This window comes from Musca vetustissima, unplaced genomic scaffold (assembly GCF_032173495.1).
Source record: "Musca vetustissima isolate MV318-11 ecotype Yass unplaced genomic scaffold, APGP_CSIRO_Mvet_v1 utg64535, whole genome shotgun sequence".
NCBI lineage: Eukaryota > Metazoa > Arthropoda > Insecta > Diptera > Muscidae > Musca > Musca vetustissima.
Genome location: NW_026883203.1, coordinates 16,694 through 43,525, shown reverse-complemented (window position 1 = coordinate 43,525; position 26,832 = coordinate 16,694). Strand labels below are relative to the sequence as shown.

Sequence of the window (26,832 nt, the reverse complement as noted above, 5' to 3'; positions counted from 1 at the left end):
TAAAGAAATTAGTAATGTAGAACGGGGCTATTCGGTAGCCGCATTGTTAAAATCTAATCTCAATCAAACATCCGTTCGCAATAACGTCATCCTAGTCACAATTTAATACGTTGTGCAAAACTTAGTGTCAATTGGACAAACATTAGGAGATTGGTGCATCATTTACTTAAAACCATACGAAAATATATATGTGAGCTATATCTAAATCTGAACCGATTTCAACGAAACTTACCAGAGATTAATTTATATAAACTTCAACACATTGTACAAAATTATGTGCCAATCGGACAAACTTTGGGTCTTTAGTGCACAATTTACATAAAATCGGAATAAAATATATATGGGAGCAATCCAAATTTCGTGCAAATCGAATGATATGTAGGTATTTTATGAACCAATATTGACGAAATGGTTTTAGACTTAATTCAGTGCGGTATGCAACAATTACATTAAATCGGTATCTATATATATAAAAATCAATTTCTGTTTGTTTGTTTGTTAGTTTGTTTGTTTGATCAGTGTTAGCTATAGACTCCTAAACTACTGAACGGATTTTCATGAAATTTTCACAGTCGATTTTTGAGTACATTTGTGGTAACATAGGGTACCTAATTTTTTGATGGGGGCAGGGGAAACAGTAGCCCCCATACAAATTGCCCCCTTTTTAGATCAGAATTGGCCATTATAGCCAAGAATTGGAATTGACAATTATAGCAAAGTGTTAGTAAATATACAAACCACAGATGTTTACTAAGTTCATAAACCACCTTTATGTAGGTGTTGCCAATTCCCAATTTGTTGTTATGAAAATGATATAGGTGGAAGTATCTGAATCAAAAAGATGATACTGATGACAGAGTTCGTACAATTCGAGCACGGAGCGATTTAAATAATTTGGACTGTATACAAAAATTAGTACTGTACACATTACTGATGACATAATTCGTAAAATTTGAGCACGAAGCGATTTAAATAATTTGGACTGTATACACAAATTAGTACTGTACATACATCTGTGTTTCAGGGTATTATGACTTTGTGCATATGTTTGTAACAGGCAAAATAAATCGAGATAGACCCATGGTTCCTTTTGAGAATAAGCATAAAATAACTTTCTGAGTCGATTTATGCATGAAATGGTCCCTATATATCTTTCGATTTGCAAGAAATTTTTTGGTATAGCCTACTAAATTAGGTCAAGAATAATGTGTGCTAAGTTTCATGAAAATCGGTTCAGATTTAGATATAGCTCCCATATATAGTTTCGCCCGATTTTAGGTAATTGGTACACCAAAGTCGCTATATATCATTCGATTTGCATGAATTTTGGCATAGCGTACTGAATTAAGTCTAGAATGATTGTGCTAAGTTTCATGAAAATAGGTTCAGATTTAGATATAGCTCCCACATATATATATATATATATATATTTGTGTCCGATTTAATGTAAATAGTCCCTATATATCTTTAGATTTGCACGAAATTTGGTATAGAATAGTGTATTAGGTCAAGAATAATGTATGCTATGTTTCGTGAAAATCGGTTCAGATTTAGATATAGCTCCCATATATAGTTTCGCCCGATTTTAGATAAATGGTGCACCAAACCCCTGAAAATCATTCGATTTTGGCAAAGCGGACTGAATTAAGTCTAGAATAATGTGTGCAAAGTTTCGTGAAAATCGGTTCAGATTTAGATATAGCTCCCATATATATTTTCGTACGATTTTATGTAAATGGTGCACTAAAGCCTCTATAATTGGCACAACAAAATCGCTATATTTCATTCCATTTGCATGCATTGTGGCATAGCGTAGAATGATGTGTACTAAGTTTCGTGAAAAACGATTCAGATTTAGATAGATTTTGGCATAGCGTACTGAATTTGAATAATTGCGCTAAGTTTCATAAAAATCGGTTCAGATTTAGATATAGCTCCCATATATATTGTTGTCCGATTTAATGTAAAGAGTCTCTATATATCTTTCGATTTGCACGAAATTTGGTACAGCCTACTAAATTAGGTCAAGAATGATGTATGCTAAGTTTCGTGAAAATCGGTTCAGATTTAGATACAGCTCCCATATATATTTTCGACAGATTTTATTTAAATGGTGCACTGAAAATCATTCGATTTGCACGAATTTTGTCATAGCGTACTGAATTATGTCTAGAATAGTCTAGCAAAGTTTCGTGAAAATCGTTCAGATTTATATGTAGCTTCCATATATATGTTCGTCCGATATAAATTAATCTCTGGTAACTTTCCTTGAATTCGGTTCATGGTAAATTTACACCATGTAATCAATGGATGTCTGATTGAGATTAAATTTTAAACTGACCAATATACCAAATAGCGTGTGTCAAGTTTGCTTTAAATCGATTTACAAAATTAAGCATACGTTGCAGAATGACATGTGTAGGGATTGATGTTAGTCGGTTTAGATATAGTTAAATTTCACATATTTAAATTCGTTAAATTTCATGTCAATGTTCCAGATTTAGATATAGCTCCCATATATAGTTTCGTTCGATTTCATGTAAATGGTGCACCACATATATCTTGCGATTTGCACGAAATTTGGCATAACGTACTAAATTGAGTCTAGAATGATGTCTGCCAAGTTTCGTGAAAATCGGTCCAGATTTAGATATAGCTCCCATATATAGTTTCGTTCGATTTCATGTAAATGGTGCACCAAAGTTTGCCCTATATATCCTTGATGTCTGATTTGCAAATCGGTTCAGATTTAGATAGAGCTCCCATAAGCATATCGTACTGAATTAAGCCTAGAGTGATGTCTGTCAAGTTTCGAAAATCGGTCCAGATTTCTATATAGCTCCCACATATAGTTTCGTCCGATTTCATGTAAATGGTGCACCAATTCCAAGTAAATTGGGCATCAAACTCCTCATGTTAGTCAGATTGACATCAAAGTAGTTGTGTTTTCTAGAAGTACAGACATAGCCCATCGGATGACCTATTTATATTTTTATATTTGTTTGAAGTCGATTTACATACTTTATGGATAGATCTAGATAGATTCACATTTAGATAAATATCACATATTGTATTTCATCCAATTTCATGTTAAGAGTCCTGTTTAATATACCCATAGTGGTGAAGGGTATCATATAGTCGGCCCCGTCCGACTTTACTACTTTCCTTACTGGTTTTATTTTCAGTTTGTGAAAACATATTTACTTTGGAAAAAATGTTATTTGGCTTAAAAACACCGAAGTGAATATTGTGAATTTTAATTATAAATCGTTTGATCATCTAGAAGGCACGTTAAAAGTCGGAGACTGGGATATAATAAATTTAGATATACCTTTAATTTTTATTCGCTGATCCTATTACTGATAACAAAAACATCCATCTAAGTCGTTTTATGTACTGCGTTCTGTGCATTATTTTCATGTAATTTTTTTCAAACCAAATGCTTTGGGATTTTGTTCTAATAATCATAATCCCTCATCATTCAATATATTCCTAGATCAGCGCAAAATTATTGTTGTACAGCAACTGTTTTAGCGGGGAAAGATTGCAACACTTTGCGTAGAATTTTTGTATCAAATTTATATTTAACGCAACGTGTAAAGTTAATACTGGCAAATGCTCTATTAATGTCGCTGCTCTTATACGGACTTGGAGTGTATTCGGGATCCATTGATTTGCATGTTAATAAGCTAAAGCGAATTATTAGTGGATGTTCTTTTGAAAAATATTCAGTATATATATTACCGTGGACCCTTAAGGATGTTATTTTCACAGCAATAATGCTATACGTTTAAAAATTCTATGTCAGTTACACATTTCATAGTAAAAATTACCATATTATGGATTTACTTTTTTGGCCTTTGGAAGGGGCAGCGAAGTGCCACGGGTCCAGCTAGTTTATACTAAAAACAAACACAACAACAACAAACTATTAATACAATTTTTGGGGTTATCGTTTTTTGTGCTCTAAAATATTTTGCTGAATTGCCTCAATTAACATAGTGTAATAGCATAACATCGGGTATTAAATTGTTCACACACACATCAATACATAGGAAACACAAATGCTTACGCAGAAAACTAAAGAAAAAACCAACCGCACTAATTTGTTGCGTGACCTAGTATACACAGCTACAACTGAACCACAAAACCGAAGCAATTAAAGAAATCCGACGTTCACAATTACAGATGTTTGGTGTTCAAACAATAAGGAAAAACATTAAGGAAAATTTTCAGTACAAATCTCAAGGCTTAAGTTAAGCTGATTTGTTTCGGGTTGAGGTTGGGTAATGAGTACATTCGATAAGAATTTAATTTTCAGTGACGATTTGTGTGTAATGTATATTAAGTTTGTTGTGCTATACTATGAGAACCGAAAATGTAAAATTAAAGTCAGGTTGGTTGGAAAACAAGTCCAAAATTCCGAATACTAGAGGGTCATTATTAATAATTTTTTGTACGGACTTGTGCTATACAATGAAAATCTAAAATGCCACATTACTGCCAAATTTAGATGGAAAACCTGTCCAAAATCCCCAAAATACCGAATATTGGTCGACGAAAATTTTAAATTGACTATTTGTGTGATTTTTAAAATTTCTTCAGTTCAATTAAATTTATTTCAATTAAATAATTAAATATTACTAGTCAGTCTGTAGATATCAGACAGAGACATCTTTATGAACTCAGTTCATTGACGCACAATGACTTGCAAGTCTTTCACACAAATTTTGTCAAATAATTGTAGCTGTATGAGTTTGACGACGATGACAAACCTTCTAATTTGTCAAATCAACAACTAAATGAATCGTATTAAGAAAACAAAATGAATTAATTATAATAATTGACCGTCAACATACTGTCGTATCGTCGTGATGTTCTACGCACACACAAACATTTCAGCTGGAAATTTCCCCGCCAAGGTCAGAACAACGCACAACCGAAATATAATCAAATAAAACTTTTAGTGGGCGATAAAATGCAAATTATGCCAAAATATTATTATTTCTGATGTTGTTGTTGTTTGAATCCATCAAAGGAATGTTTTTATTTACAAATAACAACAGTAAACAGTGTTCTTTGTTAGCGTGTATTTTTATGGCTGATTTTCAATGCCCTGACCTTGGCCATATGGCGTTTTGATGGATGCTTCTTTATGGTAGATATAATAATAAAAAAAAAATCAAGAGGAAGAAGGGGAAGTCTGGAGAAACAAAAAAATGGAGGTGAAAGGCATCGCTGCTGACTTAATTCACAAAACCGAAATGCTGAATAAAATTTCTAAATAAAAATTAAAATTTTATTCATTTCAGATACATGTTCTTACAATTCATGACTGTCAATTTTTAGAGGAAAACTTTAGGTCTTTAAGTCTGGTGTCTGGGAAATTAGTTTTCTATACAACTATCTACAGCACTGATGATATTTTTATGCAATAATTATGTATAAACCTTTTTTTAGAATATTTACATAATCATTTCCGACCCTATAAAGTATATATATTCTTGATCAACGTAAAATTCTATGACGATATACCCATGTCCGTCTGTCTGTTGTAATCACTCTAGCGTCTAAACGAATTGGGATATATCGCCAAAGTTTTGCATAGAGTCGTCTTTTGTCTGCAGTCAAGTTCGAAGATGGGCTTCATCGGTCCACGTGTAGGCATAGCTCCCATATAAGGGTACCGTCCAATTTTCGGTATTTTGGGGCGTTTTTCAGCCGAATTCGTTGAAATTTGCTACATTGGGTTCTTCTTGGCTACTTAATGTCTCCCAAAATATTATAAATATAGGTCCACTTTTTCTGGTAGCCCCCATATAACGGTACCTCCTAATTTTCAGTATTTTGGGGGTTTTGATCGTATTTTTCCGCCGAATTAGCTGTAATTTAGTATTTTGAGTTCTTAATAGGTACAACATCTCTCCACAAAAAAATATGAATATAATTCCATTTTTTCGGATAGCCCTCATGTAAGAGTACCCCCAATATTCGGTATTTTGGGGTTATTGAACGCGTTTTTCAACCGAATTTGCTGCAATTTGGTATTTTGTAGTCATATATGATAACAAATCTCTCTACCAAAAATTATTAATCTACGCCCCCTTTTTGGGGTAGTCCCAATATAAACCCGTTTTTATCCGCGTTTTAAATTTGGTTCTAAGACTCTGTTGTAATCATTTCACCTGCGGAGGATAGCGCGATCAAAAATTAGAACGTATAGTTCCACTTTTTGGTATGTTCCCTATATTTTCATTTCTAGTACCTGTCAGTATATCTATGGTGGAGGGTATCCAAAGTTCGACCCGGCCGAACTTAACGCTTTTTCACTTGTTCTGTTTGCCCTTAAATATAAACTTAAGAAATTTACGCACTATGTTAAATTTGGCCCTGTCGAACATTTCTCTATATTCTCAAAATAGCTAATAGTGAGACTACGGTTATATGGCGCTTTTATAAAACGGAGATCGATGTTGATATTCCTTGGTAGTGACATTTGACTGCCAATCAGAGTACAAAGTGCTAAATTACAGCCAAACGTGTCCAAAATGTTCAAAATACAGCCCTGAGTCAATATTAATATATTTTACTGGCGTGATGAGGTACTACCGTAATAAGACCCAAAATACCAGTTAATTTGATTTGATATGTGCTATTCAAAAATCAAAATACTAAATAACAGCCAGTTCGTTTGGAAAACATGTCTAAAATCTGTAGAATGCCGGGTAATGTTATGTGGGTGATACCCTGTAACTTGGATCAATATTAATAACACTGCGCAACACAAAAAATAATTACCGAGCAATTCCAACAGATTATGAAAGAGGGGCTAAAAAAGAAGACACGTGTATCAGCGTTTTGAAAGTTTACGTCGGGAGGTAACCTAAAAAGGGGGACAATGTTCCCCCTTTTATAGAATTTTTATTATTTTCGAATTATGATTTCATGAAATCCTTGCATTTTAGGTATATAGTGTCTTCGGCAATATTACTGATAAAATGTCGGGGAATATTTTGCTATACAACTTTAACCCTCAACCGACTCATTAAAGGGGTCTTTCCGTGCCCTTGTCCAGGAGTGATTGAAAACTCATTAAAAACGGGGTTAAAGCTGCTCAGAATATTCTACAGAAATGTTCGCCATAATGTTTTACTATACGTCTCAGAATAGACTAAAACTCAAAAATCAGTCTAAACGTCAAAAATCTTAAAAAACAAAAACTCATTTTAGGCTTAATATCGTACTTATTACTAGTTTTTACCCATTTTTCCCACAAGATGCAGTATAAAATTAACTAAAGTCTGCAGTAAAATTGTTGCTATTACATATAATTTTATAATGTAAATTTCTTAAAAACTATTGAATATAAATATATAGTTTATTCTGAGACTTGAAGTGGATTTTGACGTAGAATATTTTATTATTTGACATCATATACCTAAAATTAAGTTTCACGTTACTTTAATATGGATGCGTGCTAAGTTTCGTGAAAATCGGTTCAGATTTAGATACAGCTCCCATATATAGTTTCGTCCGATTTGAGGTAAATGGTGCGTCAAAGTCCCTAAATATCTTTCAATTTGCACGAAATTTGGCAGATTTAGATATATCTCCCATATGTATTTTCGTTCGATTTAAGGTAAATGGAGCACCAAACTCCCTAAATATCTTTCGATTTTCACGAAATTTGGCATAGCGTACTGAATGGAGTCTATAATAATGTACGCTAACTTTCATGAAAATCGGTTCAGATTTAGATATAGCTCCCATATATATTTTCGTCCGATTTAAGGTAAATGGTACATCAGGCTACATAGGTCAATATCAATAATTTTTAGTACTGATATATAATGATAACCCAAAATACTGAATAACAGCCAGTTCTGTCGAAAACGTGTACAAAATCCAAAAAATAAATGTTGAATTATAGAGGGTACCGTTATCGTTTTAAAACAAACTTACTACTGATGACCTTTGAAAATAAAATTTAAAATTCTGCTTACTTTCGTAGCCATGTAGATAATATTATTAGCTTATTTATTACTTCAAAATCCGGTACAAAAATTTAGCGATCCGGATTTGTCTTCCACGATTAAGTTTTATGAACGTGTTTGGCATATTGTGACCTAATTATGGTAAATATTTAAGACGAATCCGAAGGTTTTTTTTTAAGATGTAAAATTTATTCGAAGTTTATTAGAGTTCTTATATGAGGATTACAAAGATCAGGTAATAAAAACCGAGAACAAAGATATAAAACCTTTTCGTCATGAACTTTAAAGCTCCCAGCAAAAATCAAAAATGTTACAACCACAACTTGACCTATGGAATTTATAATGCACAGAGAAAGTTATTTTTTATTCAGACATACATTGGCGATTATATACAATTCACCTTTCGTTGTGGAACTAAAAAAACGATGACTCCTTTTCCTCAATTGTTCCTTCATCTTTGTAATATTATTAAACTAGGTACCTCAAACAAATTCGAATATTTTTAAATAATTTATTAAGTGACAATACAAACGAAATCAGAGCTCAGTACCATTTGTAATTTATTGGCCGGATGAAGACATACTGAGCCCCCATACAATTTGTTTATCATGGCAACATCTTTTTCAAATCGTTATTTAATGTTGTGGCTCATTTTGTTGCTCAATTTGTTTATTTGTTGTTGATGTTTCTTTACAGGCCTCTCCGAAATAAAACTCCATGAAATTCTATTGGGTAATAAAGAAATCAAACTCAGCTGGATGGCCGATTTGTATAAGCAAGGAGAGCTCTTCCATGCATGCAGAATTTTTTCAACGAACAGCATCGATGGTTTTATGTAGGCTTTTGGAAACGTGGAGGCATTGGGGATTCCGACATTTGTGTCTTTGAAAATCAAAATGGATTTTTCAATGTGGGTATAGACACTTACACCAATTCGGATGGTAAATATGTACACAAGGACTATCAACAGGATTGTGTACTCTTCAAGATGGATGTATCGACATTGGCGTTTGAGAGAATGTTTAGTATCAGTGATCCGTCGGATTTTTGTTTTCATGTAAGTGTTAACAGATTTTTTTTTTTTTTTTTTTTTGAGGATAGAGATTGCAAACTGACGAGGCAAATTAATTTCAAGGCGTTTTCGTCTTTGTAGTCTTTCGTTTTCTGTGTTTTGTTTCGTAAAACGGGAAGGCACTATGTACATTATGAAATGAATTGGAATTGACAGATTATCAATTTCCGGCATAAAGATGACCCAATTACAGAGGGCCAATAAAATTCTAATAACAGAAACGTAATTATCACATTAAATGTTGCTTTAAAAAATAGTGGTTTAAATGTTATTATTGGATGCTTGATTTTGGTGGGAAACATTTATTTAATGTTATGCTTAATTTTGTTAACATGAATAGGTCGAATTTATATATGGATGGTATGCTATATCTAAATCTGAACCGATTTCAAGGAAACTTGCCCGGGATTAATAATATTTATTTCAGTACGTAGTGTCAATCGGACTAGCTATGGGTCTTTAGTGCACCATTTGCTTAAAATCGGACGAAAATATATGTGGGAGCTATATGTAAATCTGAACCGATTTCAAGAAAACTTAACACACGAAAGTATATTGTACAAAATTGTGTGCCAGTCGACCAAACTTGGATTTTTAGTGCACAATTTACATTAAATCGGACGAAAATATATATTGTAGCTTCATTTAAATCTGAACCTAATTTCACAAAACTTAACATACGTAATATTAGACTCAATTCAGTGCGTTATACCAAATTTCATGCAAATTGAGGGAAATATAGGGGCTTTAGTAAACTATTTACATAAAATCCGACGAAAATCTGAACAAATTTTCACGAAACCAAAATGTGTGCAAATCGAAAGCTATATATAAATACTTAAATCGAACAAAAAAAATATATGGATCTATGTCTTAATCCGTCCCGATTTTCTCGACACTTGAAACACGTCATTCTAAACTCAATTCAGTACACTATGCAAATTTCGGGTAAATCAAAAGATATATGGGACTTTGGTACACCATTTACACAAAATCGGTCGAAACTACATACGGGCCCTGTATCTAAATCTGAACCGAAACTTAACACGCGTCATTCAAGACTCATTTTAGTACACTATGCTCAATTTCGTGCAAATCGAAAGATATTGCATGTGAATTGATAGACCTAATTGCCTGAAATTTGCAGTGCAAATTAAGTTTGAGAAGTAGGATCGATATAAGGAGGTGGTTTTGAAAGAGTGTACTCAAGTATACGAAAAGTGATAAACTTTACTAAATTTGGTGCAATTTATATTTGGAGAAACGGATGAAGCTTTAATCCATGAATTTGGAATCAATATTACCGTCGGAGTATAGGATAGCGATATGAAATTTTGTAATTATATGTACTAAATTGTACTATATGTTTGGATTTGGGTGAACCAATAGATCTGGAACAATAAAATTTGTAAATAAGATTACTGTTGGAGTGTAGATTGGGGTAAGGATTCAGTTTAAGAAAATATATACCAAATGTATACTAAATGGTACTAGATGTGGTAAATTTGGATTTCGGGAGAACCGATAGAGCTAGAATGCTGAAATTTCGTGTCACTGTTGAGGTGTAAGATGTATGAAGGAAATTTCGGAAATTCAAACGTAATTTGGTACAATTTAATTTTTGGGTGAACCGATAGAGCTGGAATTTCGGAGATAGGATCACTGTTAAGTTGTAGGATTTGAATAAACCAACATCATTCATGAGAAGACATCACACTACTATAATGTACTATGATGCCGCGAAATATTGGTCCTAGACCCATCTTTTAGTATACCAATCATATCTCGACTAGATGAGCTGATCTAAACAACTTTGTCGTCCCTCCTGCTCAATTAATTTTGTAAACTCGACTATAACTGTGGACCAATTTGTTTTTGGAAAGAGAATATGGCCAACGAATAAAACTGACAGGATAATAAATACCTGTAATTGGTCAAGGAGGCGCAAATATCGCCAAGTATGGCCCAGGCTTGGAATACAGACCCGCAGAATGTTAAACTTCCGTGTGGTTGCCACGTGTTTTTTAGTTACTCTGTTTACTACACGTTAAATCTATTAATCAGAGTGCTAAGCAGAACATCAGCAGAACATCATGGTTATCAAAGCAGTGTGTTCCGTAGAGCATCAACAAGTTCATTAGAACAATTAACAAAGTGTAAACTCAAAATTTTTAACATATTTAACATATGTACATGTGTACTCCGCATATATGGGTTAGCATGTCAAACATTAAGCAAAATATATCGAGATTCTGAGGAGAAGTATTTTGTTTATCAAGTACTTGAAATGCCCAATTAAAACTTTTGTCAAAATATGTACTTATAATAATAATGATTTTTTGTGCAGAATCCTCCAAAAATGCCAACATAGGGCCTTTGCAACTGAAACACGCGGCTAAACCTCTCAAAATACTCAAAATTGGGCAGGAAGTTAATATGGGGACTATGCTAAAACACGAACTTATATTTGTCATTTTCTCAATAAATGTATGTCAGATTCCAAAAATCTGGTATGCCAAATTGGGTATGTATATTCTAAGTTGGTCCCTCAAATTCTCTTAAGTTATTTCAAAATCAGTTTTTATGGTTATACTAAATCAAAACTTTTGTTGACATTTGAGCAATTTACTTTAAATCCATGTGTCCATGGCCATTATCACTAAATTGAGATATTTAAAATGCAAACGTATAAGCAAGTGTCAATAGACAATAAGAATACTTGATACCAACTTTAGCATCATTCGTTGCTTTGTTTGTTTTCGCCAATGTCCATAACAATTTATTAACTCTGCTATTTTTGTCTCGTGTTTTTCTTTAATTTATCTTCATCAAGTTTCTTTCGCCGTTGGCTGCTGTTTTTTTTTTTACTGTAAGTGACCTGAAACAAGTTGAAATACGACTCAATAAAGTGACAGTACCGGACAAAAAGACAACTTATTGGTGTCACATGCAAAAGCTAGATAGTTTCATGCAACAAATACATCACATTGTCCAGTTTGATCCCATTATTACGACACCGGTTCTTGCGCATCACATGGAGGTGTTTCACTGAGAAACCGACTGGGACGTTGAAATTCCGCTTTACAATGGTGATTGTCAACAGATGCCCGTACAGGCTAAAGTTTGTTTGAAAATTACTGCGCTGTGCGCTATGGACGCGAAAGACTAGTGCCAAGGCATGCAATTCTTATATTCATCTGGAAGTGCATTTCAATAACCGGGAATTTGAGAAAGGTATGTAGGTAGGTGGAAACAGCAGCAGCATCAGCTTTATGTTGTCAAAGAGTGATTTATTTCCATTGACGCGTTGATGAAGTACGCTTGGCATGGATAAATGGAAAGTGCTGAGTAGTAAATAATTTGAGATTTATTTTGCTTTTTCTTTCGTAAATGCCAACAATGTGGGAGGTTGTAGTACACTTAAGGAAATAATTGTTTGTGGTGTACACAAGAAGAAGTATTTACACTCTTCACCACACTGAGGTACCGGGTATGATGTCTTTGTACATATGTTTGTAATAGGCAAAATTAAACGAGATAGATATCTGGTTCCTTTTGATTTATGCATGTCTATCCATAAAATATACTTAAACCAGTGAGCAGAGCAGTATAGTCGGACGGGGCCGACCATATGATACCCTACCTAACTTCGACGAAAATCTAACTTTCTATGGTTCTATATTCAGAGCGTGGCCAATATTTCGCGATATTTGCATCCTCTAGACGGACTAGATGTCAACAAATATTTCAAATATTCAGTAGACGATGGCTGTACTTGTCCAGGTTCTCTTTACCGTGGGTTATGTTGTGATGTTGGGCTTTCAATTGTGCCAGTAGATCGACTTGAAAAAAAAATCACAAAAAAAATTAAGATTTTGGTCCACTTCATTCCAATATTATTATCTGATCATCACCGAAAATTTATGCTGTCCTTGATCATAACTAGAACCTCATGGAACATATCAAAGCGATCAGCTGGCATCAATTTAAAGGTCAACAAGTCCTTTTGGATATACTATGAACTTCTCGGCTCTATGTCCTTCAGGAGTAAATATATTCGCTATAGAATACAAATTTTGTAATTTTTCACACAAAAGTCAGGGTCCATTTGACACGCTAAATATCGACCAATCTTTATCAAAACAGGCATGCTTATTCTTTGGCCCGATCCCCTTCTCCATGCAAAAATTCGCGGTGTTTGGGCCATAATTGCGGCCTCTGGAGCGACCAGAAAATCCGACAAAAATAAAGATTTGATCCATTTCCTCCCCTAAATATTAGCCAATCTTTTCCAAAAACAATAGGGGTCTTCATTGGCCAGAACCCATCCTACATGCAAAATTTCGCGAAGATTGGTCCATAACTGTGGCCTGCATCGTGTTTACAAATTATAATGGACGGACGGACGGGCACACATGTCTAAAACGACTCAGCTAGTCGAGATATGACGATCGGTATACTTAAAGGTGGGTCTAGGACCAATATTTCGCTGCGTTACAAGCTCTTGGGGCTGCACAAAGCTATAATACCCTGACAACATAGTTGTGTAGGGTATAAAAAATGACGTTTAAAGTTATGATAGTCCTTGAAAATCTTCCTTTAAACAATCCATTCAGTCACTTTGTTTTCTATCTTGGCGACAAATTTTTCTGACTAAAGGTTGACACATTCATTCACGTAGCATATGCAAAATTCTTTGAGTGTACCCTGCAACTCTTTGCATCAACATTAAGCCCATTGTTCGCAGGCATTATGCAAGAAAATAAAATGAACCAAAAAAAAAAAGAAAACATCATCACCACCATCATCAACATTAATTTTTGCTTTCGTTAGCGACATTTTTCTCATTTATTTCACACTCCATTTTTTGTTCACTCTTGACATTTTTCCTCATGGCACACAACGTTTCTTTGGCCTTTCTAACAGGGCATGTCGATAGTTCAGGAATGCACATTAACATAGTTTTCAAACTGAGGCAATTCGATGCTGGTGTCATGAAACTGGGCCTAGAGTATACCGATAAAATACCAATACCATACCATACCGGGTCAGGTGGCATAATCCTTTGAGCGGTTATTGCATTGCCAATGTACAGAATTTAAAAGTAGTTGAATATTGTCAGGGTCAATATTTAAATATTGGGGAAGTTGTTGGTGTTGTTTTTATATTTCATTTTTCAACTTTTGCTAACTAAAATTTGTGTGTACGTCGAGGAGGACGATGATGATGTTGATGAAGCTTATTTAGAGTTTGCATTTGTATGTGTGTGAAATTACATGCCATAGAGTTGGCTTTTGAATGATGTTAGTTTTCGAAATCGGTCATGTGTAGTTTTTAGTTTTACCTGCAAAAAAATTTTACACTTTACTGCGTTCAGAAAATGCAGTTGAGTTTACCTTTGATGTGCTTTTTTCCACCTGTAAATTAGTTTAAGTTTTCATCATCTAAACATGCACATGGAAATGTTTTTAATGGAATTTAGTGTTTTATTCTCGCAGATATGGAGAATTGACAGGTATTGGAATTGTAGTTGTATATAATCAACAGAAAAAATTCGTTTTATTTGGGTTGGAAAGTTATTTAAAATTCTTTTGGAAATGCATTTATTATTACCTCGGGAATGTTATATAAACGTAAAATTTTGTAAAAATAGGTATCTTCTATAGACAGTGTGCAATTTTCACATTATAGAAAATTCTGTTATAGAATTTTGCTTAAAGGGTCACGACCGTTCCCAAAGAGGTCGTACGTAAAAATTTATACGAAATATTTGTCCCATACTCACCTTTTACAATATCCATTGTCATTTAACGGTCAGATGAAACGATGCCTGTACTTCTGTTTGTCATTCCGTTTGCAACAACTCGAAGTATTTATCGGATACCCTTAAATTAATATATATATTTCATCAGAATAAAATTCTATGTAAAATTACGCAATATTTAAGATACATCGCAAATATTAAAATGCACAGACATTGCTAGTACTCCTATGATGTTCGACATTGCAAATGGCATGTATCAGTCCACGTTCTGGTGTAACTCCCATGTAACGTTACCTCCCAATATTCGTTATTTTAGACACGTTTTCTAACCAAATTGAATCGGACAAAAAAACAAATGTGATCTACATAGATATTAGGACCAATAAAAAGCCATACCAAATAAAAGCCATCTGAAATCTATATAAAAAGCGCATGTCGATCGGGCAGACTTGAATTTTTGGTGTAACATTTTATACAAATGTCCGGCAAAATGTTATATGAGATATATGAAAATCTGAACCAATTTCAACAAAAGTTCTCACACATCCAACTGGACTTTATTCAGTATGTTGAGCAAAATTTTAAATCGGACCAATATTGGGAGTTTGGTGCACCATTTACATAAAATCGGTCGAAATTATATATGGGAGCTATATCTAATCTGAATCGATTTCAACAAAACTTCACAGATGTCAAACTAGACTAAATTCCGTACGCTGTGCAAAATTTGGTCCCAATCGAACAAATATTTTTCGTTTCGTTCACCATTCACCTAAAATTGGACGAAACTATGTTATGGAGCTATATGTAAATCTGAACCGATTCCAACAATACTTGGCAAACATAAATTTGGACCTAAGTCAGAGTTTGTTCGCCATTTACCTAAAATTGGACGAAACTATATATGGCAGGTATATCTAAATCTGAACCGATTTTCTCTGATTTCAATAGGGTTCGTTCTTGGGTCAATTAAGTGACATGTGCTAAATTTCATCCAAATCGGATCATAAATGCAAACTGTACTTTGTTCACAAAAATAGATGGACGGATGGATGGACATGAATAAATCGACTCAGAAAGTGATTCTATGCATACTCTCAAAAGGAACCATGGGTCTATCTCGATTCCTTTTGTCTGTTAAAATATATGCACAAAGACATAATACCCTTACCACAATGTGTTGAAGAGTACAATGATTAATATTGACCCAATCTTGAAGGTAGTCCCCACATAACGGTGCTCCCCAATACTGTACTAAAAATTTGTAATATTGAAATACGTTAAAGGGAAGCCCACATAATATGGTACTTTGCAATTTGGGGCTTATAATTGTTGCCTATAGAAAGAAAGCGTTCCATAAATACTATATGACCATCACCGAATCACATCACATTCTTAACCTTATATCCACCGAAACTTCAGATGATAAAAATAGCAACATGACTCGCTCATTAACATAAAATTTTAGATATTCAGTACTGTAATGCTACTTTAAGTCTGATTTGATAAATACGAAGATATTGCCGGGCCCGTTAGTATTTAATAAAATTCTCCATGTTTCTTTAAACATAAATTGAAAATATAATATTAGTAATTAAAATATGTCGATTATAATTATTTTTTCAGGTCTAGCATTGTAGTGTTTGGTTCACAGCTGCCTTTCATTGCGTTCGAATTTCAACACTACATTTTTGTAGTTCCGATGAATTATGTAAACTAAATTGTGATGTTTATTATTAACATCATATTCAGGAAATGAGAAATTTACATTACAAGCCACGAGTTTAAATAAAAACTCCTACATTCACATTTTCAAATTAAACTACAAAATTTCTTTTTGTACGAATGGTTTTCGGTTGGTGGTAGACATTGTTGCCTTTTTGTGAAGTTTCTGTTTCGAAATAATCAGTCGGGTGTAGAATTTTCTGTGGACCAAGTTTTAATGCATTTTGAATAGCATAAAGCCACAGATCTACCATAAAATTATTGTGGTCTTTAGTTCAGAAGTTGCTAACAGTTGGGAAAATACAAATTATTTTAATATTATAAAGTTTTGTTGGAGAACTTCACTGTTGAGAATGGAAAAAAGATGCAGTTGAATGAACAAATTTTTGGTTGAATTTAATTCGTTATTGTTTATTGCACGATTTGCTATTTCGTTATTTAATTTATTTGAAAAAAAATAAGATTTGTCGTTACGTAAATAGTAAGGGTATTTACATAGAGTTATAACTATAACCCCGAAAATTACAATAGGATTAATTAATTACAAACCAATAAGTAAATACCTAAATACGATCAGTTCTTCCTATATGCCCATAATTTAGGTAGAATATAATTAGGATCAGATAATCGATAAATTTTAGATTTCCACATCAAACATTCGAATTATATTATATTTCAACAAAACTTCGCATACATCAATCTAGACCTAATTCAGCACTCTGTGCAAAATTTTGTCTCAATCGGACAAACATCGATAGTATGGTACACCATTTACATAAAATCGGAGGAAACTGTATAAATGTGAGCAATATCTAAATCTGAAAATAATATTTCTAATTTAAGGATCTTTTTAAGGTATAGCAGAGCTTTGACTTTGGATTTTTAAAACAACATTTCAATCGTTTGAAAATATATTTAACCAGTGAGCGGAGCAGTATAGTCGGACGGGGCCGACCATGCGATACCCTACACAACTACCACGAACTCTAACTTTCTGAGGATGTTTATTCCGAGTCTGAGCAATATTTCGTGATATTTGCTCCCTCTTGTCCGATTAGAGGTTAACAACACCTCTTCCTTACTTTTTTCGAATATTCAGTACAGTCCTTCTTATTACTTGTCCAGGATACCTTCACGGTGGGTTGTGTTGTGATTTTCAGATTATACTCTACTCGAAAACACACAAAAAATTATGTTTTCGGTCCATTTCATCCCAAAATTTTAATCTGATCATCACCGAAAATTGTAGGCGTTGTTCTTGACCATAACTGGAACTTCATGATAAATTTCAAAGCCATCAGCACGATATTTCTCCCTCTAATGTGGTAATGGGTTACTAAATAATATCTGAATACGTAAGCACCTGTAAATATTTGACTGTAACTCCCACATCTGAGTAGATACATCACTATATTTGGTATCAATTTAAAGGCCAACCACTCCTCTTGGATATGCAATCAAATCCTGGGGACTACATCCTCCAGGAGTAAATATATATGCCATAGAATACAAATTTTGTCATTTTTCACACAAAAGTCAGGGTCCATTTGACCCGCTAAATATTGACCGATCTTTATCAAAACATGCATGCTTATCCTCTGGCCCGATCCCCTTCTCCATGCAAAAAATCGCGGTGTTTGGGCCATAATTGCGGCCTCTGGAGCGACCAGAAAAACCGACAAAAATTTAGTATTTGGTCCATTTCATCCGCTAAATATTAACCGATCTTTTCCAAAAAACAATAGGGGTCTTCATTGGCCAGAACTCAATCTACATGCATAATTTCGTGAAGATTGTTCCATAACTATGGCCTGTATCGTGTTTACAAATTATAATGGACAGACGGACGGACACACATGTCTAGATCGACTCAGCTAGTCGAGATATGACGATCGGTATACTTAAAGGTGGGTCTAGGACCAATATTTCGCGGCGTTACAAACATTTGGGGCTGCACAAAGCTATAATACCCTGACAACATAGTTGTGTAGGGTATAAAAACCAGTAAGGAAAGTAGTAAAGTCGGTTAAATTGTACTAAATTAAATATGTGATCAGAATCTATATGTGAAGGCAAATTTAGAGTCGTTTTTGTGCAAAAGGGCACAGTTATGGAAATCGATTTAAATCAAACTATTCATTATGCAACAATACAGGCCACTGTTCACAATTCAATCTCAATCGGACACCAGTTCATTATTTGGTGCAAAATTAACATGAAGTTAGTCGATATATGGGAGTAATATTTGCAAATTTGCTAAAAATCGGACGAAAATATATATGGGAGCTATATCTAAATCTGAATGGGAGCTATATCTAAATCTAATTTTGTGCCAATCGGCTTTGAATTGACTCTTGGTGCACCATTTGCAAAAAATCGAACGAAAATATTTTATATACGGGAGCTAGTTATTCTATGCATATTCCCAAAAGATCCATGGGACTATCTCGTTTCCTTTTGCCTGTTACAAACATATGCACAAAGACATAATACCCTGTACCACAGTGTGGTAAAGGATACAAAAATCCACGTCTAAAGGTCTCCTTGTAAAAATGTATTTTAAAAATCTACGTTGTGGGACTAACTTTCAGACATATAAACTTACAATTTTTAAAATATTTTTCTCAATGCACTATCAGACCTTATAGGCATAGGGTGGTTGATATGGCAAATGGGGTACATATGTCCACGTTTTGGTATAGCCCCGCCATACATCGGTCCCCCTGAATATGCGGTATTATGGGGATTTCTTACACGTTTTTCAACCGAATTGGCTCTAATGTGCTACATTTGGCTCTCATTGGTTAAATAATCTAATTACAGAAAACTATCAATATTGGTAGTCCCTCCCCACATTATTCGGTATTATGAGGGTTTTCCGAAACATGTTTCTACCTTTTAATTTTTTTTGAGGCTGTTGTATATTGGTAAATCTTCTTACTAAAAATTATCAATATTGGTTCGGCTTTTAAGGAAGCCCTAATGTGACGCTACACCCTAAATATCAATATTTTATATAATTTAATATATTGGGTTTTCATTGATTAGAATGTGTCTGTACCAAATACTATGAACATTAGCCCATTTTTCGGGGTAGCGCCCATATATTGGTAACCCTGATTATTCGGTATTTTGTGGGTTTTGAGCTCGTTTTTTACATTGATTTTTCAGGTTCTCATGGGATGTCAAATCTTCCTACTAAACATAATCGATATTGGTTCACCTCTTAAGGAATCCCCATATAATGCTGCAAGCCATATAACGATATCTTGGGTAGTTTTGACACGTGCTTCAACCAAACTAGCTGTAAGTTTACATTTTGGATTATATTTGAGTAGAAAATTTCCTAACAAAAATTATCGATTTCCGGGTAGCCCCTACGTGCAGCATTGTATAAACAGATTGGACCGGGCGAACTTAACGACATTTTTACTTCTTTTAATTATTTTTTAAAGGACTATTCGACCATTTGCCCCACATAGTTAACATAGATACCAATACGAATTTCAGGATATGCAACTTAAGGGAACCCCTTCATTCTCGATTTTAATTTTTCACGATTTTCAATGGGCTGGTAAATCAATACCAATGCTTGTTAAGGTTTGCAACCTTGCACATATGTATTTGAAGATTTAAAAGAGAAGAAAAATAATTTCAAAAACATTTTGTTATTGTTATGTTGTTGTTTTTTGTAATTAAAGAATAGTCCATATTTTTTATGTCGGGCGTGATATCTCCTCACTGGAACATCGGAATCCGAAAATGCCAACGGTGTTAGAAAGAGTATATGTCTGGCTCTGGTATGAGCTAGGATTATTGACTTCGCTCTAAAATTAACAAAATGGTGGACCTTTAAAAAAATATTTTTGGAAAATCGCCGATTTTTTACCAAAAATCATGTTAAAAAACCAGTAAGGAAAGTAGTAAAGTCGGACAGGGGCGACTATATGATACCCTTCACCACTTTGTGTATATTCTACATATGTACCCTAACAGACGTCGCGTGTTTGTTATATATATATATATATCCGATTTCAGGGAAACTTGTCAGAGACTAATTTATATTACTTCAGAACGTTGTGTCATTCGGCCTAGCTATGGATCTTTTCACGAAGCTTAGCAACATCATTCTAGACTTAATTCAGTACTCTACACCAAACTTCGTGCAAATCGAAAGATATGTAGGGACTTTGGTGCACCAATTACAAAAAATCGAACGAAAATATATGGGAGTTACATATAAATCTGAACCGATTTTCACAAAACTCCGCACACATTATTATAAACGCAATTCAGTACGCTGTTGCAACTTTCCTGCAAATCGAAAGATACATAGGGTCTCTGATGCACCAATTAACTTAAATCGGATGAAAATATATATGGGAGCTATATCTAAACCTGAACCGATTTTCACGAAACTTTGCACACATCATTCTAGACCTAATTCATTACGCTATGCCAAATTTCGTGGAAATCGAAACATATATAGGGACTTTGGTATATATCTAAATCTAAACCGATTTTCACACATCATTCTAGACATAATTCAGTACGCTATACCAAATTTCGTGCCAAATCGAAAGATATATGGGGACTTTGGTACACCATTTACCTAAAATGGGACGAAAATATATATGGGAGCTATTTTCCCAATTTCAATAGGGTTCGTCCTTGGGCAAACAAATGAGCTGTGCCAAATTTCATCCAATTCGGATCATAAATGCGACCTGTACTTTGTTTACAATTTAACATGAACAGACGGACGGACATGCATAAATCGACTCAGAAACTGATTCTATCCATATTCTCAAAAGGAACAATGGGTCTATCTCGATTATTTTTGCCTGTTACAAACATATGCACAAAGACATAATACCCTGTACCACTGTGTGGTGATAGCTATACACTCACAGAGAAACGTGTAAAAAATTTTCACTTGAAATTGTAAATTGAAATTGTAGGGACATTCTTTAATTAGCGTAGATACGAATTATATAAAAAAAAAATTTGAACCCGAGAATGGGGGGGTCCCCTTAAATCCTCTAAAATATTCCTCACTCGTTCCGGTTAGACAAAGAAATTGCACAAATGAATTGTGTGTCCTTGAGGCCACTAGAAATAAGTCAAGCAGAGCAATTTAATAATGCAATCATACAATAATGTAAATTGTTGTCCTTTGGCAGCAGCAATTTCAAATTGTTTGTTCTTGGCTTGTAGCAAATTGAATGATGGGTTGTCCATGGCGGCACATAGAACATGCTCACTCACCCACACTGGAATTGGAAGTTTAATATGCCACTACAAAATCTACAACCACACACATACATACATACATCACACCCACAACTATTACTCAACTGACTTAATCTCATGTTTTTATTTTGTTTTCTATTTGTCTTTTCCTGTTGTTCTTCTTCATTTTTTCTTCCTTTTTCCAATCCTGCAGGAAGGAACATCAACGCCACATACCATTGAGTGGAGCACGTTCGAAGAATTATCGCAACATCAAGTGGACACAGCCATGGGTCGATCAATTGTATAAGATGTACATACTTCGAGGAACCACTTAGTGTGCAGTGTAAAAAATCCAACGGTTTTCGTTTTGGAGGTTAGGAGTGGGAGGGTGCATCCATGACAACGGTAGAAATCAAAATATCCGTCCAACGTGAAGTCTGTCCCCCACTACAATTCGTAGTAGTTAAACCATTGGATAGGGGTGAATGTGATATGTGGGGCGAATGTATACATAAGAAACAATTAGGACATATCTATCATTTTCAAATTATGGAAAATAAAGTTGGAACTAAGAGTGTATGGATGCAATCGTATTGGAAAACTAAGATAAAATTGAATGTTTTTTTGCCATGCAAGAATTAGGACAATGCATATGCACTGAAACGTATACAACAACAAACTGAAACGGATACAACTTAAATTAATACTGATAGAATGAAATGATGTGTAAATAATTCTTTATATCCAAAAGTAGTTGACAAACTCTTCTTTAGACGGGGTTTTTCATTTGATATTTGCGGATTGATATTTTGAATTCTGATTGGGTGTCAAATCTTCTTAACCGAAATTATAGATATTTGTCCTCCTTTAGCTGTTTTTATGAATTCGGTATGTGCAAAGTCCTAGACAAATTTTACAACCTAAAAAAAGAGAAATTGAAATTAGAAAATAACACTGTGCTACACAAAAAATAATTACCGGGAAATTCTAACAGATTATGAAAGAGGGGCTAAAAAAAAAGAAGACACGTGTATCGGCGTTTTGAAAGTTTACGTCGGGAGGTAACCTAAAAAGGGGGGACAATATTCCCCCTTTTCTAGAATTTTTATAATTATCGAATTATGATTTCATGAAATCCTTGCATTTTAGGTATATAGTGCCTTCGGCAATATTACTGATAAAATATCGGGGAATATTTTGCTATGCAACTTTAACCCTCAACCGACTCTTAAAGGGGTCTTCTCAGTCCCCTTTTTCAGAAGTGATTGAAAACTCATTCGAAACGGTGTTAAAGCTTCTCAGAATATTCTACAGAAATGTTCTCGATGAAGTTTTACTATAAGTCGCAGAATAGACTAAAACTCAAAAATCAGCCTAAACGTCTTAAAAAAAAACTAATTTTAGGGTTAATTTCGTACTTATTACTAGTTTTTACCCATTTTTCCCACAAGATATCGTTTTAGACGGATGGTATAAGGGACAAAAATATTCTCCATCAATGTTTAGCATAAGTCACTGAACAAGAGAAATTCGTATATATAATGTATATACCGAATATATAGTCATACATTTTGAACCAAAAATTCAAAATGTTCTTGTATTTTTTTACGAAGACATTTCCCAGTATTTTTTCGACTAAGTGCAATAAAGTAACATGAAACTTAATTCTAGGTATATAATGTCAAAGAATAAAATATTCTACGTCAAAATCCACTTCTAAGTCTCAGAATAAATTATATATAATAACAACAATTTTTTTGCAGATTTTAGTTAATTTTATACTGTAAATTTGTTAAACACTATTGAATATAAATATATAGTTTATTCTGAGACTTTGACGTAGAATATTTTTTCTTTGACATTATAGGCTGATTTTTGAGTTTTAGTCTATTCTGAGACTTATAGTAAAACTTTATGGCGAACATTTCTGTAGAATATTCTGAGCAGCTTTAACCCCGTTTTTAATGAGTTTACAATCACTCCTGGAAAAGGGAACCGAAAAGACCCCTTTAATTAGTCGGTTGAGGGTTAAAGTTGTACAGCAAAATATTCCCCGATATTTTATCAGTAATATTGCCGAAGGCACTATATACCTAAAATGCAAGGATTTCAAGAAATCACAATTCGAAAATGATCAAATTCTTGAAAAGGGGGAATATTGCTCCCCTCCCCCCTTTTAGGTTACGTTCCGACGTAAACATTCAAAACGCCGATACACGTGTCTTCTTTTTTTAGCCCCTCTTTCATAATCTGTTGGAATTTCCCGGTAATTATCAAAAAAAAAATCAAATTTGTCGCACAGTGTAATTATACCCTACACAACTATGTTGTAAGGGTATTATAGCTTTGTGCAGCCCCAAGAGTTTGTAACGCCTCGATATATTGATCCTAGACCCACCTTCAAGTACACCGTTCGTCATATATCGACTAGCTGAGTCAATCTAGACATGTGTGTCCGCCCGTTCGTCTATCCATAATAATTTGTAAACACGATACAGGCCACACTTATAGATTGTGGTGAATGAAGACCCCTTTTATGTTTTTTTTCTTGTCGATCTATAGGGCACAATTGAAAACCGAACATCACAATACAACCCATGATGAAGGGAATCTGGACAAGTAATTAAAAGGGCTGTACTGGATATTATTAATATTGACTGACCACTAGTCGGTCAAGAGTTTGCGAAATATTGCCCAAGCTCAGAATAAAGAACCACACAAAGTCAGATTTCCGTGGATGTTGTGTAGGGTATCATATGGTCGGCCCAGTACGACTATACTGCTCCGCTCACTGTTTATAAATGAAACAAAATTTTGTTATTGATTGGAAACACAAAAAAACATTTTTAATTTTTTCACGAGTTTCTGTTCGATGAGTTAAAATTATTTGTTATGTATTAATTGTGTATATTATTACATAAAAATTAATAAATACACATTGAATTTTGGATTTTTTTAATATTACGTTTTGCATTGTTGTTCATTAAGCTATTAGTAAATTTCAATTAATTATTTAAACCAAATATAATTAATAGTGCATTCATATACTAATTTATTCATCCAATTAGTACATGATTTCCATCTACATTCATTTTTATTGTTAATTTCAATTTATTTATTAAGAATGAGATATGTATATGTTTTATTTGTTAATCACACAATCCTGACAAAATATGTTTAAAACCAGTGAGCGGAGCAGTATAGTCGGACCGGGCCGACCATACGATACCCTTCAGTGGATATGAAGCTATCTCTCCAGTTTGAGCCGCTAAAACCAGTTAAAAACCATTATAACCACAGAATCCATAATTTGATATTCCAAAATATCGACCTTTATTAAAAATTCCAACGAAAAACAAGAAATATCACAAGCGAACCACAAGGATTACGAAATTTTAATTTACAACTTCTTCGGTTGAAATTTGAGCCTAAGATCATCCATATGAAGGTTATGACAAAACAAGGATCATTGCAAAAGGTTCTGCGAATACATTTATAATAATCTAGGTCCCATAATGCCAGATTACATTCCATTCGAATGGAATTCGCCTAGGACCAAAAACTTAAAATGGTCCTTATATGGGGGGCTACGTCCACATATCGACTGTATATTGAAAATTATCTCGTTTTAAAAATCGTCCTAGAACAACATTTATACCATAGATCATTGATGCCGAGCCTGAACAGATAATGTACGATCGCCATGTTAAATACGTGGAGATATGGGTATCATTAGAGAATTCTTCTATTCGCATGGCCACCTAGTCTCAAAAATGGTTTGTTCTCGCATATGCCCTGCATATGAAATTTGCACAGCTTTGAGGTCCTGTCAAATTGGCATGATACTGTACTCATACAATAAAAAATAATTAGATCATTAGCTGTATAACTCCTTCAAAGGATGGTTAGAATGACATATATATTCTAGACGAAACCACAACCAAATCCTTAAATAAATTCCCCCTCATCTCAATCATGCAAAATATCTTCCCAAATATATTTACCATGCTCTCCAAGTATAAAATAGTCCTGTCTAAGCAAATGATTCCTGGAAAAGCAAATAATTTAAAATTATTGATATATTCAATTTAGTAGATTGTGCAACCCTTTTTAGTTAATTTAATATGTTTGCTGTCACTAGAGAATCGATTTAGATGGAATTGTCCCATGACCCACAAGTAACGCAAGCTTAATATATAAATTGGAAAGGAATGCCAATACATAGAAAAAGGATTTTCCCAAACAAATTGGGTTGTTGAAGGGAAAGACAAAAAGGATTCACAGCATAAGAATGTGCTGATTTTATTGTATTTGTTTTGAATGTCAAAGGGAATTATAGTAAAAGGGATTGTCTTTAGGAAAGGTGGTTTTGTCAAGCAAGCATGACAACAATTCTTTTCTCTTAACATAATTGTGTGTATTTTTGAAGATGTGACAAAGAATTTAATATTATTTAGTTTTGCTAAAAGAAAAGTACCATTCAATTCAATTATATAAAATTTTGTCCTAATAATAATAAACCCATACAGTTGTTGAGCGGATTTTCACCTGCTGGTGTACTTGTTCACGTTATTTTGAATCTTTCCTGAAAAATATCATTTTATTCAATACCCAAGACTTTAAATTACAATTTGAGATTTATTTCTATTTAGAATGTCAGTCATAAAATATTCATGATTCTCACAGTTGAAATTAAAATAAATGTTGAAAATTCATTTGATGTGAGAACATAATGATACCTTAAAAAATCGGTAACAATTTTGTGTGAAATTTTAACAATATTTGTTTACATCACCTTCACCACACGGTGGTACAGTCTGCACTAGATTTAACAAGTTTTGAAATTAGCATATTTTCATTATGCTGGCAATACACGCCATTTCGGTCCGGTCTAACTCTCCACTTCGCAAACTGTATTATAAGAGTAATAGCGTTAATACTTCTTAAGTTCCTTTGTTATTATGTTCATCTGTCAGTGTGGTCTAGGAAAAATGAAAAAGATCCCTGTCGTTTGTTGTTTACACTAAGCTGTCACCTACAAG

At 33.9% G+C, this 26,832-nt stretch overlaps 1 pseudogene; it reads left to right on the top strand.

Moving 5' to 3' along the window:
• The first annotated feature begins 11,940 nt into the window (after positions 1-11,940).
• LOC133330041 (tyramine beta-hydroxylase-like) lies at positions 11,941-22,125 on the top strand (annotated as a pseudogene).
• The last annotated feature ends 4,707 nt before the right edge of the window (positions 22,126-26,832 follow it).